Source organism: Larimichthys crocea, chromosome XXIII, assembly GCF_000972845.2.
Source record: "Larimichthys crocea isolate SSNF chromosome XXIII, L_crocea_2.0, whole genome shotgun sequence".
NCBI classification, from domain to species: Eukaryota; Metazoa; Chordata; class Actinopteri; family Sciaenidae; genus Larimichthys; species Larimichthys crocea.
In genome coordinates, this window is record NC_040033.1 from 20,381,302 (window position 1) to 20,402,995 (window position 21,694).

Sequence of the window (21,694 nt, forward strand, 5' to 3'; positions counted from 1 at the left end):
ATAGCAGCGGTGACAGTGATAGCCGGTGCTAATCCTCTCTCTGAGCACCTGGCTGTCTGTGATACAAAGCCAACGCACCTCCAGTCCATTCCATCTGACCAGCAAACATTCAGCGGGGAGATAAAATGTCTTTGACAGCTGGTACTTATCTGCCAACTCTTCATCCTAACACCTCCCTGTGTTCTTTGTCACCTGCTTATAAAGCTTTATCTGCATCACTCCTTCTCTTTTTTTCTCTTACACTGCCTCCGTGTTTCTCTGTCTCAGGTTGTCATTGAGTTTGTTTTTTGATGCATGAGACAAATCCACATTTTTACAGGGGGAGGATGATGGAAAGCAATAATTGTCAAGTCTTAGGTGGGTATTTAAGGGCTCAGAGTGGCCCATGGGTGTGATGCTACAAATGTAAAAAAAAGTCGGCATCTAATTTTGCTGCAGTCTCTTGCCTCTCGGGCTACGTGGGGGCTGCTGTCTTACCCAGCAACTCATGGATGAAAATATTACTGTGAGTTCCTAAGCATGTTTTTCGGGTTGCTTTTATTTACAGTCAATATTCACCATCGATCAAAGAAGGGGCATCAGAGGACAAGGCTCAGGAAAGATACAAATACAATACATGTCCATGTGAGTAAAAGGTCTCTAAGACTGGATTACCAACTGAACAAAGTGTTTCTCTTTGTTTAGTAGGTTTGTCTGCATTATGTACCTGGTCATAAGTCTTACAAGCTTCATTCTTTAGTTAAGCCTATTAAGTGACAACAGTGTGATTTGTGATTTTTTTGGCAACACAATAATTCCTCTACATGTTACCGCAGGTCAGCTGCTCTGCATCATGTACATTTAAGATTACAAGAGTTGTAACAGTTGTCTTGTCTTGACAGTCTGATAAAATCAAGTCATGTTTAATATTACCAGAAAGTAGGTGAGCTCTCTTCAGCAACAAGCAGGAAACCGTGTAGTTACTTTGGTAAATTACCATCACACGCATGATAGACAGAGAATTAACAGTGTTTTGCAGTTGTGTATTCTCAACCAGTGCTTATTTTAGTGAGAAACCATTTAATATCCACAGTAAAATACTACAGCTAATGACAGAAGGCAGATTAAGACTGATTGACGTGACAAAATCAAAATGTAAAGTTTGTACAGTAAAACTGACAGTCAGACTGTACTCAGAAAGCATGGCCATCTGGCAGTGGGTTTAATTAATGTTATTTCAATGTTGATTCAATGATAAAACAGCGATTGAACATTGATTTTACATCTGTCTTGATCTATTTTTCATCATTGAAATAACTCAAATTATTTCAGGGTGCAAACCTGATGAAAAACCAATGTTATATTTCACTGTTGAGCAACACTGATTCAATGACAGTTTAATTCAGTGCTGATGTTGATGTTGGTCTGCTATCTGGGTATTCATATGACATCCTTTATCTCGTGTTTCATGTAAGAAATGGTTCAAATGTCAGATTTCTTAACGGGAGTTTTTTTTTTTTTTTCCCCAGACAGTGCATGGAACTTTAGTTTACTTCAAACTGATAATATTTTTTTTTTTCCAGAAACACTAGGTAACTGCTAAAGAATGATAAGAATGTCTGACGTTGACTGCTATTAGTTATTGGTTTGATTAACGTTTTAATAATGTGTGTACTGATTACTGAGGGTGTCTAATTATCAGCTGTACTGTTTTCAGTTTCTAACAGCAGTGTGCAGTAAACGGTTTCCCCTCATTTGTGTTTTAAAGTACTTAAAAATATAGTTTGATACAATGTGAGATGAATGACGAACATGTAGCGTAACACTAATAGAAGAACACAGGTAAAGCAGATATGCAGTATATCTTAGATATGCTGTGTGTGTGTGTAGGGACACACTGATATGGTATACACACACACCATCATATTGTAGTTATTCTGCTGCTATTTGAACTAGTGACAAAGTGACCCAAATAAACTAACATCAGATCACGGACGATAACAGACCGTGTGTGTGTGTGTGTGTGTGTGGGTGTGTACGGTGATGAAGGTGATTATTGTGTTTCAGATGCAGCCATTATTCCTTCTCAGCATTCAGACCTCTCCTTCGCTCCTCCTTTCATCTACTCAGTCAACTGTTTTACCCTGACCCGGCACACAACTCTTCCTGCAGACATTCATGGGAAACTAAGCCTCTGTTCCTCTCCCGGCCTGTGTGTATGGACAGGATATGTGTTTAAAAAAATAAGTGTGTTACTCTTCACTTGCAGGAAGACAAAAGAGTAAAAAGCAGCATTGTGCAAAAACACTATCTATGCACAACAGTGTTTTCTTCTCAATCATGTCTGGCAGACAGAAAACTTTAATAGCTCTGTTAACCACTGGGTGTCACCAAGCCTGCAAGGAGCTACTGCATAATTCAAACTAAGAGCGACTTGAAATAATAGCTCAGTGAATAGCAGTCATTGTTACACTGAAAGGCTGCAGACCCAAAGTACAAACAGGAATCCAGATTCACTGAAAACAGTTCATTAGAAAGGTGGAACATCAGGTTCAGGGTGGTTTGGGGGGGGTCAGAGATGAGGGTGTGTCGAGGGGGGGCAGGGCTTGTGGTGGCAAAATCCAAAAAGCAGAAAGAATGATTAGACTGGGCTGGATGTGGCAGATGTGGCAGGCAAAAGTCCTGAGGAAGAACAAAAAACAGGGTCAGTGATTCCTGTTTGATACTCAGTGATGAACTGGATCATATTTTGTACAGAAAACATTTGCTGGTTTTCCCTCTTATGTCCTACGGATGTCCAGCTTTAACTCTGTCATTTCCATTTTCTTGATGGACATATATTGACACGGAACTTGCACTCTCTGCAAGTGTGTCTGTATTCAGCTAATATTGTTTCTGAAGAAAAAGAAGCTCCACTCTGCCACGCCGCTGTACGATCAGAGGGTTTCTGTAGACTGGAAAAATCCAACACAGCGAGACATCGGGTCGTGTTTTCCCAGTTAAACTTTCCTTAAGATCATATCAATAATTGTGTTAGTTTTCAACCAGAGAGTTTTCGAGTCAAGTAGTTCATGAAAATTAATTAATACTTGATTTCATTGTGTCAGATATATTTTTAGTTGATTATGGTGAAAATTGTTGGGTCTCTGTAAATGATATTATTAAGAGTACGGCCTATGGAAATAAGATAACTTCTGTTCATGTGCCACTACATAATTTGTTTTTAACTGAAATTGAATTGAATATTTGATATAATTTAGGTAAATATGAGTCTCAGATTGCTTCTTTCTTTTTGTTTTTATGTGCATTGACTTTATTCAGGGACATTTTCTATATTTCACCAGTCAAATTCTTTCCAGTGGAAACACTTCATGATATCAGATGTGTCGATAGATGTTCTTTTGAATGAATTATCTTTAGTGCATTCATGTAAAATGTCAGAGTGGTTCAACAGCTAAATGTGCTGCTTCTGGGCCGAATAGTTCCTGCTCATGAGAACTTGTGAACAGTCTGCTGCAATATTAACCATCTAACAAAGGCCCCATCCAACCTTTTCATGTCAAAAGGACCCTAAATGTCTAGTTTTGAAATCCATAATGGAAGACTTACATTTTTTGTAAATTTTTCTTTTAACTTTTATTTAATTAACATTAAATAAAACAAAATAACATGAAGACTTAGAATGATATACAGTATTAGTTAAATATTATTCATTCTTGTCTCGATTGTTGTCTAGTTGAGTGTTATGTGTCTTTCTGTCACCACAGCTCCTCAAAATCATGTTGGTGTTGTTATCAAAGCAGGCCTTTGCTCCATCTGGTTTTTGGCAGCTAAACAGTGAGAGGGTTTTCAGATTTTAGAGTGACTGGAAGCTGAAAGTGAAAAAGTAGGGTCCGAGGGGTTTAAGTGATTGGGGGGGGGGGGGGGGGGGGGGGGGGGATCTGTCCCCTTATATTCCCCGGTGGAAATGACACCCATGAGAATGTCACCGTGAGCCCGGGGAAATTGTCATTCACTATTTTCTGACATTGTGCCCACCACCCAGATAAAAACAGCTGTCAGGATTGTGCCCCTAATGACCTCTATAACCCAGATCCCTCACTCCCAAGGGATAATCATGCTCTAAATTTTGAAATGACACTTCACACAATGCTTTGGGTGATGAAAACAGGATGTATGACTGGATTACTTTGATGCTGGATCATGTTTGCTCTCGTAGATGTGTCCTCCTCCCATTTATTCCGATCTCCAGCAGACTTGCAGGTTTGGGCCGGCAAGTCTTCATCTCATATGGGCCAGATCTGATATGGTGGTTGAACAGACAACCAAGATGGCTGCCTCTGATATGGAACACTTAGTTAAATCCGTTAAAATAATTGGATGATATATTTTCTCTAAAACAATATGTTTTGTGGTTGTGTTGTATGTAATAAGAACTAGAACTGGGCGCTGGTTCATTAGGAGAGGAGCTTGACTCACAGTCAACTTTTGGAGACTATAGATTACTGTGGTTCACAAGGGACCCTGCATTCTGAGAGTGCAGTGTTCTAGAGGGATACATATTCAGTTGATTGATGGATAAAGGAAATAATCACTTGCTGCACGCCAACAGGCTGTCAGGGCGAGGATGGTTACTCAGAATGGTGAGAATAATTCCCACTGAACTGTATTAAAATAACATGATTCCTCATTCCTTTATGAAACCAATTGAAAGGTTTTTGGATTCTTCTTTAAACGTCTGCTCTAATCAGCATGCAAAGGAATAAGCACTACATTCACAGTTTCCCCTCCACCTCTATTTCAGGGCATGTTCACTCTGTAAAAGGAATTGCTCTGAGGCAAATCAACAAAATGCTTCAGACTCTAAAGATCAACTCTTCTTCACTCAACCGAGAAAAAGCCAGTCTGCCAAACAAAACCCACAATAAAACCAAAGATTTCCTTTCAGGCTGTTTTTTTTTATAGTTCTTGTACAAAAATAAAAGAGCAGCAATGATTCAAGGCATCTCCCCATTTCCAAGTCACACCCGAGTGAACTCACGATGAGCTCTCTGACGTGACGGGACGTGACGACGGCGCGTTTGATCAATTTAGTGAGCCGGTGAGCAGATCTGTGGTTGGGTGCCCTCTCAGCCGTGGGGAGAGGTAGTCACCGATGCTTTGATCTCCCAGTTAAGTGTATTTAGAAATAGTAAACATGTAACTAGTGAGATAATGAGCCTGCAGTGTTTAGCCTTTCTGCCCCCTCCTTTCTGTCCACAGGCAGGATGAGATATAGAGTCTAATTTGGCAGTTAAATAAATATGAACTGCTGAAGTGTGACAGTACAGGCTGTGTGAACAGGCCAGGTCTTGTTGTTGTTGTTTGGATGATCTCTCTCCTTCGTTGTCTACCTAATGTTGTGTTCAAATAATTGTCAGGACAATTTGACAGTCAGAGCGATGATGAAGAATTGTTTGAACTCTGTTACATTCTACACAGTGAGGCTGGAAGTTTCTGGAGGAATTGGTTGCTCCTGATCAACTTCACACATGAACGACAACAATTTGATGTGTTTTATCAAACCAAATCATCCAGTGTATGAGAGTGTATGATCTCTGCAGAGACTATATGCAACAATATAGCTAAAGTTAGCTAATAACCAACATTAATAAATCAGTTAACTTTGTTACACAATCAATGCTTATATCATAAATGTCAAACAGGTTTTATATTTAGGTTTAGCAATAACCATGAACGACTCCAGACTCATCCTGCATTTGTTCCTTATCCTACCTCTCTCTCTGCCCTCATTTCTATCTTTTAAAAGGTATAAAATGCTCCAAAAATGAATAATAGAAAAAGAGAAAAATAAAAAGAAGCACAGTGTACCTCACCTCAGAGGTTGTTTCTTGCTTGGTCTTGTTCCCTCGCTCTAAGATCGCCTAATGACTGTCTTAAAGCATCAGACTCAAGAGAATCTTATGGCAAAATTGTCCACTGTTGTCCACAATTTGCACAGGCTATGTCTGTAGTTTTCCCCTATTTACTATATAGTACACTGAATATAGTGTCTTTTTTGTCAAATCGGGAAATGCACATGTAATTAATAGCATTAATAAAGGCACTCCATTGAGCCAGGCCCTGGTCCTGGTACTGTGCAGGCTGGCTCACTAAAGGCTTCCAGGGACACTTACTGTAATGAAACACAGCCATTGGTAGTTTTACTTCCACCTGCTTTTCCTGCTAAGACAAGTCAATGTGTGAAATGCAGCCACTATATAGTGCCCTCAACAATTCCCACAGTGGAAGCTGAGTCCCAGCCTCGTTCAGGTGTTAGAGGTGGATCTATTCATCTAAGGGCTGGAATATGCAAGGTGCACTGGGGTTCTCCATGGAGGCACAAGATGACGCTCCATTGGCATTGGATGTCTTCCTATTGGCTGTGGCCAAGTGAAATGGTAACTGCACTGTACTTATATAGCACTTTTCTAGTCTTTTACTGTCATGTGCTCTGTGGACGTCCCCGTTCAAGCTGTCTCTTCTCCAGCCTGACTTTAGCTAAGAGAGTGAGTGATCAGCCTCGTCATCTGGTCTTACTTGATTCCTAGATCCTTCTATTACAGCTAAGAGTATACACTACACTACACTATACTGACTATACTGACTCTCCAAATCAAAATAGTGGCAGTCTCACTCCTCATCCTTGTCCATAACCCTTCATCCCTTTCTATCCACGTCTCTGACTCAAACAGCAGTTCTTGCACTTAGATATTCCTCTAAACCCATCATGGATTACTGAGTTGAACGATGACCAGTATCATGCGTAACTAACACGTCACTATTCTGCAGCAGCTGTGAAGAGAGTGTGATTTCCTTTTTCATTCGGAGCCTGACATGATAGATGAGCAGCATATAATAATGCCTGTACCTCCCTGTCTCATTGCGCTTCGCACTCATGGGTTGTGAACTGTTGTATGTTATCTGCTTCTGCTTGTGGACCATGCATGGGACATTGACTACATCAGCTTCAGCCTATATGATTTAGAATGTTAGTTCCATATGGTAATTCCAGATTCTATGAGTGTAGGTGTAACCCTTAAGGACCCAGGACACCCTGCTGCACTGGCATTACATGAATAAAATGCTGGCTTTTTGGAGGCAGAGTAACACCTGATAGTGTTATATTGTCTACATGGGGCTTTGAGAGGGGCAATTGTACAGTGTATGGTGGCACGAAAGAAAATCTTCATAGCTGCATGTACAGCGGGGATAAATCCATTGGTGACAGCAGAGCGCTACACCTACACTCATGAAATGAATACAGTATTTCTTCCTTTCCATGTGCTTTTCTATTGCTTCTGTCTTGTGACACCTAGACCACTGTCAATACAAAGTACACTATCAGTGTGTGTTTATGTTAGTGTGTTTGTGAGAGTGTGTGTGATGGATGTCCTTGGTCAAACAAAAGGATTCTGACAGCTATGAATGCTGGATGTGATGTCAGCGCTGCTTTAGATTCAGCCTTCTTGTCACTGCTAACATCTGCTAGAAAAGAAAGAAAAGAAAAACCTTCAGTTGGTCAAACATGTTTTCGATTAATGTATATTACAATACAATGTCATTTACTGCTTTTCTAGTGGGAATTAGAATTCAATTCAATTCAATGTTATGTATATCGCACCATATCATAAGGTATAAGTTATCAAAAGTTATCTCATGACACTTTTCATACAGAGCAGGTCTAACCGTACTCTTTATAATATAATTAACAGAGACCAACTGTTCCACCATGAGCAAGCACTTGGCAGTCTGTATGTTCACAGGGCAAACATAGAGTGATATAATGTGTCCTATTGAAAAAAGCATGTTGATGAGGCTTTCTGATATACAGTAGATTGTCCCTCATTATTTTTCTCTTTCTTATGGCATGGATTTATCTCTCAAGTTTCCATTGTTATATAATAATGCGTGTAATGTAGGTAAGTATAATGTTGCCATGGAGACAGTGAGCTCAGTTAACTTGTCCTTGTCTTTTTGTCAGTGCACAGCTCAGGTCAGAACATACATGTGACATGTTGATTTGTTGTAAGGAAACTGTATGTGGAACATTTGGAAAATTTCCTCACAACATATTCATGAATATTAATTATAATATAAATATATTAATATAATATAATATAATATAATATAATATAATATAATTAATATAATATAATATAATATAATATAGCCACTTTTCTAAATAATAACCCATTGTGTTAACCTACAAATTATCAGTTACTTGAAATGTATATTTACCTTTTAAAAAGTCTTGAAAAAACTAGCTCCTGTCTGCTTTGAACACACACTGAACACACACACACACACACACACACACACACACACACACCTACACTTGCATATAACCTGCACCACTGTACCTGCCCACCTTTCCTCCCACATCTTTCGTATGACCCTGAACATGAAATAACTTCCCAAAGATTGCTGTGCTGTGAAGCCTAATTAACTTCCAGCTAATTAGTAGCCAATTAGCAACACCTCTCTCTCATGTTAACATACTGATAGCCTTGCTTTCTCCCTCTCACGTTGACTGTCTATCCAAGCTGTCAGAACATACTTTTGCTGTTTGCACGTAATGTACACATCAAATATGAAACAACACTGAGATACTGACTTTAATCTGATCATATGACAAATTACATTTAAAATACTGAAGTCAATTATTCATACTTACATAGATGGATGGAGGAAAGATAATACTCGTAACTTGGTTTAATCAGGAAGTTTCACTAAGATGAAAATTGTTTTTTTATAGAAAATGTTTAAAATGCTCTGTGGGCTCTGGTGCTCACAATCAGCTTCATGGAGTTACAGGATTTAAAAGACAGGCTTGGACTTTTAATAACTTCACTCAGTAAAAAGCCATGGACAAAGAGATAATAAATTATTAATTATTCATGAGCAACATGGTAGTTACACATGCTTTATCAAACTGTTGACATTTTAAATAACTGAACAAAGTGCTTTATGAACAATATCTGCGTTTTTCTTCAGAAAGAGTTAAAGTGTTTGATAAATTCTGATTACCAGGATTAGCAGTAATTGTCTGTATTTACCTGATTAATTAATCCTATGGGAATTCTTATTAGCTGGTGTCAATAAAGACTTGAGAATCAAGCTGTCTTTGAATACATGTATTCTTCGCAAGGTCAAACACAAGAAGTCATACGAAATGCATGAAAGTGAAAGACAAAAGATTATACAACAAATGTATCACTTTCCCAGGAGAAGCAGCAGTTTACGCAGGTTTCGACGTTATCATAGCACAAAGTCACCGTGTTTCACTCAGAATAGGGAGGTAACCAAAAGAAGGAATAACAGAAATATTTATTAGGAGAAAAAACAGCTTATATAAGAAGTTCGTCTAAAAAATGAGTATTTTCATTTTCATTTTCATTTTAATCTCTACATTGTTGCCCAAAAAGTTGCACTAAACTATTTTCACCTCTTCTATGAGATGAGTCTGACAATGTTTGTGAAGTTTATCTTCTCAAATCTTTATTGATCAATCTCTTACAAACACATCACAGTGAAATTACAATTAAACCGATGTGTTAGGAATACAAAGAGGAATGTGCCTAAAAACAAACATTTTGTGGGCAAAGTTATGGGATTTTTTTTTTTTTTCTGGTCAGAATAGAAAAAAAAAATGTCAGCACCTATGAATTATATTTTTTCTTTCCTGCTCCTTCCTCTAAACTCATTCTTTAGTAATGAACTCCATTCACATCTGTCCACTTCTAAATACTTAAGTCATTTGGCCCAGTGGGAAAACATTGAAATGTTAAAGATCGTTTAATGAAATGAAAGCTAATGGTGATGCAGTGTAAAGTGTTCCTCTGTAGGAGTCAGACCTCGTAACCATGATTACAGTGCAGGGAAAAGACCTCCCAATAACACAATGAAGCTGTAATTTCAGTCTCCACATGAGAGCTATGCTGAGTTCTGAAGAAGAAAAAGTTTGATCCACTGCGACAAAGATTGGTGAAGAAGTTAGAATATAAAATTGCACTAGTGAAGATCTTTGGAGAGAGAAAGAAGAAATTACACATATAAACCAAACATACAAATGAGGTCATTAAATGTTAAATCATACTATTTAAGAGAATACACAAAGCCATACAAACATGTGTATGATAACCACAACCACATTCTGAGTCACTGTCTGTTAGCTGGTGGGTTCACCATTTTGCCCCGGTGCTGAACACAGTTTGCTTAGCCATTCATGGTTGCCAGAGGATCTAATCCTTATGACTTTAACATTAGATTAGATTGCATTAGATTAAACTTTTATTGACATTAACAGAAATTACTGAGACAAAAATGCAGTTTAATGTCTAACCAGAAGTGCAAAGTGATATATGATATATAGAGAGATATATGAATAACAGTGTGTAATACATTAAGATAACATACAGTATAACCAGTATGAAAATAGTAACTTTTTTTCTCTAGCGCCACCTTGAGGTTGCCAGTCATGGTCCTGAGTGAAATAGTGAAATACATATTGGACAGAAATCTTAACAACTTCAAACACAGAGGAGCAGAGATAGATAAGCACATAAATAAAAACAAGATAAAAGTAATATGAGAAAATACTTGCATGAATTTAATGCAGATACTTGTGGATACATGTAATTATAGATATATAGCACTCCACTGTTTCTTCTTCTCCATCCAGTATGTTGTGTAATGATGTAAGCCATTAGAGGATGTGACCTTTGACCTGTAGCTTGCGATGAAAACTGCTGATACTGACAGTTAATTAACAACATTGTTAATTAGTGCTTCCACTTTTACAGAGCTGAGAGGGAGGTTTGTGTTTAGCTGTGTGTGTGTGTGTGTGTGTGTGTGTGTGTGTGTGTGTGTGGGTGTGGGTGTGGGTGTGTGCGCGCGCGCGTGTACCACATACAATGTGCGGGATCCAAACAAAATGGATGTGTGTGTTTGTGCACATGCAGTGTACTGTAGGTTCATGGCATCGATACCTTTCCTCTGGTGATGGAGTGATGGCTTGTCAGTTAATCAGAGCTGCATTGTAAAACTGTGATTTCTCTTTAATTACCCGTCCCTGACAAGCCATAAACACACATTGTTCTGAGTGGTGCACTTACTAACACACTGATTGTGGTTGATTTGTACTTGTTGGACACTCTGCATCCTACGCTTCTGAAGTTGTGGAAGTAAAGCCCTTTCCTTTATCACAGAGGAGCACAGCATACGTAAACAAACAAATGAATCAATAAATCTCAAAAAACAGTATGAGTGCTGCATGTACAGCTCCACCAGGGTTATATCAATATATATATATATATATATATATATATATTAAGATACATTTATATAGTTTATATCAAGCATGTACAAAGAGCTGATTAGAGTCCATAACAGATTACAAATTCTACATTATTATCTACATTATTCTCCAGCAAGGATCATACCATAAACTAGCTATATTAGGGCAGCTGTGGCTAAGGAGGTAGAGCGGGTCTTTCACTAATCAAAGATCGGCTTGATCGTGGTTAGAAGACTAGAAAGGTGCTCTATAAGTACAGTCCATTTACTGTTGAAAAGATTTATCAACGAAAGGATAATGAGTGACGCTTGCTTCTCCTTCTGCGATCTGTTGCTACGTTGTGGGGAAGCTTCAGAGATAAAGAACCCAGCCCAGAGAGTAGAAAGGAGAGGAAGAAACAGGAGAAAGAAAGAGGGTGAGCAGAGGGTATTAATAGAAATGTGGGAAGTGTATATATAGTTTTTCTTCCAGAGGTAAGATGACCAAGGTTCTTACAATTGAACATAACTTGCTTACTTCTCAGAAGTACAGTATGTTGTGCAATCCATTCAAGCTGTCTGAAAATATATCAAAATGTTGTTAATTGTTATTTGTGGTTATCGTCGTTGTTCAAGAAACACCATTTCTAATAAGTCATAGACCATCAGACGTTAGCATCCCCAGATGTTAGAAAAAATCTTTAGGCAGCAGAGATCATTGCTAAAAAATGTTCAAAAAATTCAAAGAGAGTGTTGGTGGATAACATGGACATGTAGTAATAATAATAATAATAATAATAATAATAATAATAATAATAATAATAATAATAATAATAATAATAATTATTATTATTATTATTATTATTATTATTATTATTATTGTTATTATTATTATTATTATTATTATTATTATTATTATTATTATTGTTGTTATTATTCTGAATTCATTGTTTAACTAATTAGCTAAAATGACAGAGAATTCAAATTCCAAGACCAAATGATGAAGCTACTGCAGGAACACAGAAGGGAGAAAAGGTCCGGAGTGCTCCTCAGATCAGACTGGCTCTTTGGTGAGGAAGACTAAAGAAAAGAAGAAGAAGAGAAGACACTCTTCTGGTAAAAAGGCCTTCAGTCTCCTTCACAGACCAGTGGCTTGCACTGTCACATCACAGCAAGAAGGTTCTGGGTTTGAATCAACCAGCTGTCTGTAAGCTTCCTGTGTGGACTTTGCAGGTTCTCCTTGTGACTGCGTGGGTTCTCTCTGAGTTCGCCGGCTTCCTTCCACAGTCTGAAGACATGCAGGTTAATTGGTGACTCTAAATTGCCTGTAGGTGTGAATGTCAGTGTGAATGGTTGTTTGTCAGCCCTTTGATGAACTTGCACCTTGTACATGGTGTACCCCATTTCTGGGATGTCAGATGGGATCCAGCCGTTAAGGATAAGCAGTTATGGAAACAACCATCTTTAGGGTGTAGCCCTGAACACACAGTGTGATCAGAATGTGTATGTAATGGGATGTGGTGTGTACAACAAGCAGTAACAACACTGCCCAGGGTTGTGTCCAATTGTTCCATTGAGTCCAAATATTCTTCGAGCCAGTTCTCCAAACAGAAGCAGCTGGGTTTCCTCATTCTGCAGTGGATGTGTTTTTCCAGTCGTCGTTCATTTATGTCATTCATATTCATATTAGTCATATCATTTGACAAGTGATTTCAACTACATTACTGGCCAGTGAACACACTGCAGGGAACATTGGAACATTAACGCATAAAACCGAATTTAAAACATTTATAACAACAACCCAAACACATTTGTACCTGTGCCACCGCAGCCATACCAACATAAATTGAAAACATTTTCATGTATTTTATTTTATCTTTGTGCAGTTCTATATGATCTAAATACATTTGTAGCTAACACAGTTTGATAAGTAGTTTGAACATTGCAAAACCTTTTCCCATTGATCTGTGGGGAGAGACATCTCCAGATCAGGGCTGTCAAATTTTATTTTAGTTCATCGGCCAAATACGGGCCACTTTAAACTCAAGTGGGCTGGGCCAGTGAAACCAGTTTCCAAACCTCTTTCTTTTAGTGTAAAGAAGTACAAGTACATTCTGGAAGAGCGGGTCAACCACTAATCAGAAGTCTGCATGTCGAAGTGTCCTTGGAAAAGATACTGATGTGATTAGCTCCCTTTTGATGAGCTGTTGGCACCTTCCATGGCTACCAGTGCCATCAGTCTGTGACTGTAGTGTAAAAATGCCTTGAGTAGTTGAAAGACTGGAATTGTGCTATACAGTCAATTTACCATTAACAAGAAACAATATGTGCAATGTCATCAAAGTTATTGGAATTAAGGACTTCTCTGCTTCTTTGCAAACAAAGTCGTCCAGTTTGGACCCTTTGGAGGTCTGACCACATGTTTGACACAACTGCTTTGGATCTTTCTCGAATTGTGGTTGTATAGTGAGTGTACTACAGCCACAGTCAAGACTGATAGTTTGAAACCTAAGCTGTGCAATCGCCAATTTTCTGTGGCGTAACAGAGACATAATATTAGTGTGTGATGAATAACTGTAGGCGCAACAAGTACAGTAATAATATTACTTTTGAATAGAGTATTGAGTAATAATAATTTTTTTTAGGTCCAATACTGCTGAGGTCTAAGATGAGCCATCTGGAGGTGTGTGACATTGGAAGTCGTGTGATTGGAGGCAAAGATCATCTCATTTCAAACACCACTCCTCTCCAACACCAATCACCAAAAACACACCTGCTTGTTGTTATGTTGCTGCGAGCAGTATGAAAACTCCCTATGAAAATCACACCCGCGTCAACTCAAGTCCCTGCCGGTGTGTAAGTGGCTTAGTCTCCAATTACACGTGTGAAGTCTCCTCACGTCACTACACACACATACACACACTGAGAGAGAGAGAGAGAGAGGGAGAGAGAGAGAGGGAGAGAGAGAGAGGGAGACAGAGAGAGAGAGAGCAGTGAGCGGAGGTTAACGAGGCCTGTCGGCACCTTGATCTATCCCAGGTACACTTGCTGCCGCTGATGTGGCTGATGCGATACTTCGCCCCGACTGCGCCGCACACTGACATTCATCTGGAGATTTGGTAATTAGCCTGCACTGACACACTGCGTGCACACAAACACGCACACACACACACACAAACACACAGATCTGCTACCATGTATCAATCAAGGCATCTAACAGTTAGGTAATTGGAACAACATGAGGAAAAATGTACTTGTCAGTGGTAAAGAGGAAGGAGAGGTGGAGGAGTGAAGCTACATCGAACCCCTGAAAGACGGAGACAGATTTGTGTGGACATTTTTCTTTTTTTTTTTTTTTTTGGGGGGGGGGTTGCATGACACAACCCTGTATTTTTTCTATACTAAACAGAACATTAGTTCTAATTAACACTGCAGCCCACCAACCAATCAGCCAACCTTCCCCCTCATCTTTTATTATCTCCCTCTCCTTGCGCGGGCCTCTGTAAGCTAATTAACAGTCGGATATGCATTCTCTGTCAGCAGCTGACGATCTCCCCCAGAAACCCAGCCGAGGTCTTTCATGGTCACAGGTACTGCCAACATACACGTGGTTGTAAAATACCCATTAAGTCATTTTGTCTGTCACTGAATCCTCTGGGTGAAGGAACCAAAGAACCTTCACACTGTAGATCTTTCCAGTAACTGTGGTTTTCCTGCAAGGGTTCCTTCCTTTATCTCGCCAGTTGATTGTTCCAGAGCATACAGAGCCTGACCTCTTTATGTGACCAGGCAAAGAAACAATCATGAGCATTAGAACATACACACATGGCACACATCTGTTGGTGGCTGGGAAGTCAGTGAGGGATTTTTTTCTGGCACTGGGAACTAACTGGTTTAGAGAAGAGGACTAGGGTAGTTAGCGTGGAGGCAAAATCATACAACACATAGTTCCGACCAAGCAATCTGATTGGTCAACTAGACCTTTAGAATGTGCTCAAACATGTGTTCAATACATTTTGACTTTTAAACTTGACAACACTGTGGAGTTACTGGAAATGTTTGGATTACATGCTCGATCAGCTGTGCACTGAGTCACTGAACAGTGCTATTACCCTAAAAATAAATGTTTAGTAGGTAAATCTGTTCATGGAAAATGTATCTTTTTCAGCAGGCATCATAGTCACTATAAGAATGAACTAGTAAAGCAGATTAGTGTTTATATGTTTGGTATTCAGTTTGGAAAACTCCACAAATGCTGGCTGGAAAATCACTTCTGTTGCCACTTGGACTACTTGCTGGAGTAGTAAACTGGTTTCCATTACATATAGGAGTTTACTGCCATGACTGATTCTTTTTCAGGCATTAGTCAGACCCCATGCATCTCCATGGAAATGGAGATTTTAATAGAAATGGCAAAAAAAACAAAAAAAAAATTATTTTCAGAAGAAATCGCCAAAAGTTGGTCATTGTTGTATAATCACAGGTACCACAGTCCTGGCCGTCTCACTGTTGTGCCAATAATGACATTAAAGCACACCCTCTTATGTAATACTGCTAAAGTGTAGTGGTAGTACTGCTAAACCAACAGGCTCGTTAAGCAGAGTAACTTGTACAGTGGCATTGGTGATGAAACATGGAATCACAGATCAATGTTTTATATCTACTGTCTCATATCTCATAGTCTAAATGTTTGGAAGTCTCTGCACTGCCAGAAATGTAATTCTAGTGTAGAACACTAAACTCCTTTTTATTCAGTAATTGATTTCAAATAATCTTACTGCACTGGAAGACTTTGGATTTGTTTGGAGAGAATTAGATGTTTTTAGCTCCAAACAGACAGAAATTACTGGATATGCTGGATAATTTTTTGCAGTGTGCACGTACACAGGATATTAAAAAATAGGCTGGGAGGGTTTAGGTATGGGGGTGAAATGTGTGTGTATGTGTGAGGGTGGTGACCGGCCATGCCACCTCATTCATATTGACATTAAAGAGGCGCTGCAACACTCTGAGGCAGCTTAGCTCCCAGAGCACAATAAAGAATAATATGATTCCTGTTTACTCAGATATCAGCTGCTATTTCACTAGTCTATCCCCACCCCCAACACACACACACACACACACACACACACACTCATCATCCACATACCAACCCCCCACTCCCTAAGCCAATAGCTGCAACAGTATATTAGACAGCTATCTGGCATCTACAAATGTCAAGAGGAAGAGCACGGCTGGCTTCGAGTAAGGAGGGGAGTCAGGAAAGAGTGCGGTTGTGGTGGGGGGGTGGGGGCCTTGAGGAAAAGCTGGAGTGCCAGCTTTCCCTCATGCCAAAGGTAGCATCTTCAATGCCAAAGGTAGCATCTTCAACAAGGCAGTCAAACTATGCACAATGACAGCAGTAAGTGTATTGTCAGAGCAGTGTTTCAGTGCTGGACTTTTGTCAGGCATCAAACTCAAATGAAAAACGTGTTTGTCCTTGTATCACAGGCTGCAAACAACCAATCAATGAAGGAGTGAAATCATAAACACCTAAGACAATTACATCTTGAGCATTCCACAAAAGAACGGGAAACAATTGAGGCGCGTGATTTGACAATGTGCTGCGCGAGGGCTGTCACAATATCAGATGTTCACTGTGTTCAATCTTTTGTGGTCAAAAGATGAACAGTAAAGAAATGTAGAGCCGCTAATGTGAGCAGGAATGATTGTTTGTCTCTATGCAAATGGACTTGAACAACCTGCTTTATCACCTGAGCCAGCGCCTACCTTATGTGTCATTACATTTTTTTCATATAAAACAGAACATGTGTATTCAAGGGTAAGGAACAGATATGAGATATAACACAGCTTTAAGGGCAGGTGTGGACTAGAGGTGGTCAGTCTAGCTATAAAGATTGGAAACAAGTGAAACAACTCACGTGACTGTCTACAGTTCAACAATAAACTTCAGCCTCTACGGCTCACTGAACATGCACAAAAAGAAATGTGCAAATGTGAGATTTTAGGGTGAGTTCATCTGCGCTGTGCTTCGCTCTTTCAAGGCTCTCAGATTTGTTCATAAGCAAATGGAAGTTTTTTTTTGTTGTAATTGATCCACTTCCTGCTGGTGTATGACATCATATGACAGCTGTGCAGAACTGACTGTGAGCACATATAAAGGAGTGAGGAGACGAGAGAGAGAAAAATATAAAGGAGTGAGGAGACAAGAGAGAGAGAAAAATATAAAGGAGTGAGGGAAAAATATAAAGGAGTGAGGAGACAAGAGAGAGAGAAAAATATAAAGGAGTGAGGAGACGAGAGAGAGAGAAAAAAATACTTTTATTTATTTGATGTATTATTTATTATTGTACGTAGCTCTCCAGAGTCCAGAGTGTCACAATAACCATGATGGTGAATTATAGCTTTCTTTGTTTGATTTGATTCGTTGACTTCACACAGATGTTGCAGATGTTGATACAATGACAATCCTGCTTCAATATATGTAAAATAATTGTAATGTATAACTAAAGTATACTGCAACTTCAACATGATGATGCTGCAGACCTGCAACATGAGCAAATGTTCACTATCCGGACCTCCTGAAATCAGAACTGACTCCCTCTGCTGTATATAGTAGGGTTACAGTGAGTCAGATGATCAGGTCCGAATGAGTGATATCAAATCATGAAAACAGGGAACTGGCAACTGCTTCGATCAAAATAACATCCACTGTACATAACATCTAATTATGTTTATCATCTGTTCTTATTAATATCAAGACACGATGTAACAGTGTAACAGTGAAACGCCTCCTAAAAAGACAGCGTGCAGGTATTTTTATTACATTATTATTACACAGTGGAAGTAAGAACTGAAGGTAAACAACATGGATGCTGACAAAGATACCCACCCTGAGATGACAGCCTTTTACATTTTCCTGTTCAGTATTAATATTTATAATATTAATTTTGGATTCTAGATACCGGTTTGATCACAGCAGTGACATTGAACATCACATTAGATGTTAATATGAGCATCCATGTAGAAGCAGACGGTGTAAGGTCACTACGTGTTTTTAAGGTTTTAGTTTAGCGCAGGGCTCACTGTGTCTCCTTTATGCATCTTTTTTTTAGATGCAGTGACTGAGAGCAACAGTTTTTAAGTAGTTTCCTCAGAAGATACTCTGAGCCCTGAGTCGAACTCTCAGATTCATTAACTGAAGCGGGCAGCCTTGTGTTTTGACACACTCAGCTCCACACACTCTGCACCAGTGAAGGTGTCGTTTTCAGGCTCTGTTTCAGCGGCTGCACCCCGCGTGCATTTTTTTTTTTCCGCTTGTGCGATCATGCGTGGCTGGATATACACCGTGTCATTAAAATGCTGAGGAAACCTTTGTATAATTTCTTGGCAGTGAATCAACATGCATTGTCGTACCTAATTCCTCGAATGTGAACGAGGTTACGTTTGCACATGGCGGTGTTATTCATGAGCTCCTCGACAAGGTTAGCCTCGCTTTCCGAACAGAAAAAAAAAGAGCTGTTCGGATGCCAGACAACAGAGAGGTGCGAGAGGAGGTGAACACAGACATCGCTCCCAAAACATTTCAACTTGTGACAGCTGAATATTGGTGACTGCAGGCCCCCTGGCATTTCTAATAATGCCCCTCTGTTCTATTTACATTTTTTTCCTGCTGGTGTTTTCTTTCCTTCCCCTCCCTCTCTCCCTCCCTCCATCCTCTGCCCGTCAAATGTGTCCGCGGAGAGAGAAGCCGAGCGCCTGTCATGTTCGCAGCGTGATGCCTCCTTACTCATTATGCACTAGTGACATCATTACAAAAGCAATCACAGTGCTGTGATAAACGCCAGGCTAATTAAAAAGACAGGCTGACGAACTAACTAACAAATGTGTACACTGAGCCCGTTCAGCGCTCACATCTGTACACACAGAAATATTCTGGAACACGGTGCTGCTTCATATTGAACATCTGCATAAATTGTTTCTAAGTAAACACACTGTTAACTGTTAGTAGCCATGTGTGCCTACAGGACAGGGCGGGTGCTCGAGGCCGGACATCCAGTGATTCCACAGAGTGGATTGAATGTTCATATCCAATAATTTATTTTTCATTCAACCCTTAAGTCTGTGTCAAGTCATTATCAACGCATCAGTCACAACATGTTTTTATTAACAAGACAGGGTTGACAAAAAGATAGAAAGGCAGCATTACTGTGGAAAAGTAAGAGGAAAGCATGAGGAATATTAGTGGAAGACAATAATGATCTTCAGTTCCATCTCACAGTTCAGTCTCAGTCCAGACTACACTCAGCCACACCACATAAAGTACAACTCCAGGAGTATCAAAACAAGCCGACTACAGAGTATAACGAATCTTCTGACAGCGACATTGTGGGGAATCAGGCTGTGGAGCTGCTCGAACTGCAGACAGCTGATCAAATTTCTGACCTGCCAGAAATCCAACTGATCATCAGACAGATCATGGACTGTTCAGGTACTATAAAACATTTGTCAAACAACGAACAATAAGTCCACAATGACCACAAAGTAGCTAGTTTGAGCACTTACATGAAGCTGAAACAAGGAGAGAAAAGAGAAGTGAAGGAGAAACTGGGGATACAACACAGTGAGCGTGTTACACTGTTATTCTGCCTCACTGTTCTGTGTAATACATATGAACAGGTAATTGGGGGACATTGTTATGCTGGCGTTTGGTTCAGTGTAAAAAGAAGAGCAGGAGGAAGCAGGCGAAGAGCCCTTGTGGAGAGGGTGGGCAGCTTCAATACAACAGTGTCTGCACCACAGAGGACTTATTGTGGTCCTCTCATGTCGACACCTTGGTGAAGAAAGCCCACCTCAGACCCCAGAAGACTTACCAGACCATCACCATGGAGAACATCCTTAGGAGCAGCATCAACACCTATTTTGGAAACACCACCAGGAGACACTGTGTGGCCTTGCAGAGGGTGGTGTGGTCAGCAGAATGCACCATCAGATGACGACTCTCAGCCCTACACATTTACACCAGGAGGTGTGGGACGAGGGCAATGATCTACAGTAGATTGTTTGAGACAGAGACTAGTAGATCCATCTTTACCTTCAATCAGGACCATTGCAAGTAGCTCAGGCAATGGGTGGGGGATTTACCCCACTTTAATAAATCAATGAATAAATGATAATGTACATGAAGCATGTGATTTAAAAATCACTCAAGCTTTAATTGAAGAGATGCAAACCGAAGATCTTTACAAAGCGAGGTAAAGATTGTATATTTGAATGGATGGTTTGATGGCATTTGTCTGTGGGATGTGAAGCCAACATGAAAGTGACTTAAACCTGCATGTTTTGTAATGACCAGCAGGGCATTTGCTGTACCAATAAGATCCTTTGAAATCTAAAGGAGCTCTGCTCAAATACTGTACCTCACATGAAAGTCACCTGGTTATTCATATAACTACATACACCAGATAATGCTAGATATTTTTTGGCATTTTAAGTGTGATTTGATAGTGACAGGGATGTGGGGAAAGAGGGATGGGGAATGACATGCAGCAAAAGTCCACAGGTCAGATTTGAACCCTGGGCCACTGCAGCAAGGACTGAGCCTTTTTACATGGAGTGGAAGCTATACTAACTGAGATAATCAACACACCTGCCTTCAGGTTTTTAAGAAATAAAATGTGTGACAGGCTTTTAAAGGTAGAATGATGTACAAACACAAAAACACACACACACACAAAAATCTTCCTTTTCTTTGGCACCCCTCCATCCTAAAGCCCTTTGTGATTACATTATTTGTCCAATATGTTCCAGGAATAATGCTGCAAAGTGCTAATTGAAGACATCTGTCACAAAGTCAGCATGTTAATCTGCAGGATTGTTAAAAGGTAGTGTTTTAAAGAAGAACACGTATGGAATAAATCTTGTCTGTTGCTCATTGTTCACAGTTCCACCCATGGAAGCTGCATCTTCTGTATTTTCATTAGTTGGGAGAGCAGGATATTAATGCTTTGGAGGTTTAGGTATCATAAGGCCTGAGTCTTTTGACCTTTTCAGCGCACATCGCTGCTGTTGTCTTTGTGTTTGAGGGAATTAAAGGATCACTCAGGGATAGCTTGTCTAATCTAATCAGTGTGAGTCAGGGAGAGGAGTTCCTGAGGTGTGGGAGGCTGCAATATGAGGTGTGGGACTATATATACACCCTCTTTAGGTTTCTGTAAAGGGCATCCCTTAATCAACTGACTGTAGAGAGGAGGTGCCACTGAAGGTGAAAATCCATGTTTAAATATTCTTATGATCAGCTCTGGGCATAGTCTCTGGACTGACTTATCATGCGTGTTAGTTCTGATTGATAATATTCAGTTCATGGCGGAGAAGAGATGTGTATTTTATATATTCTTGA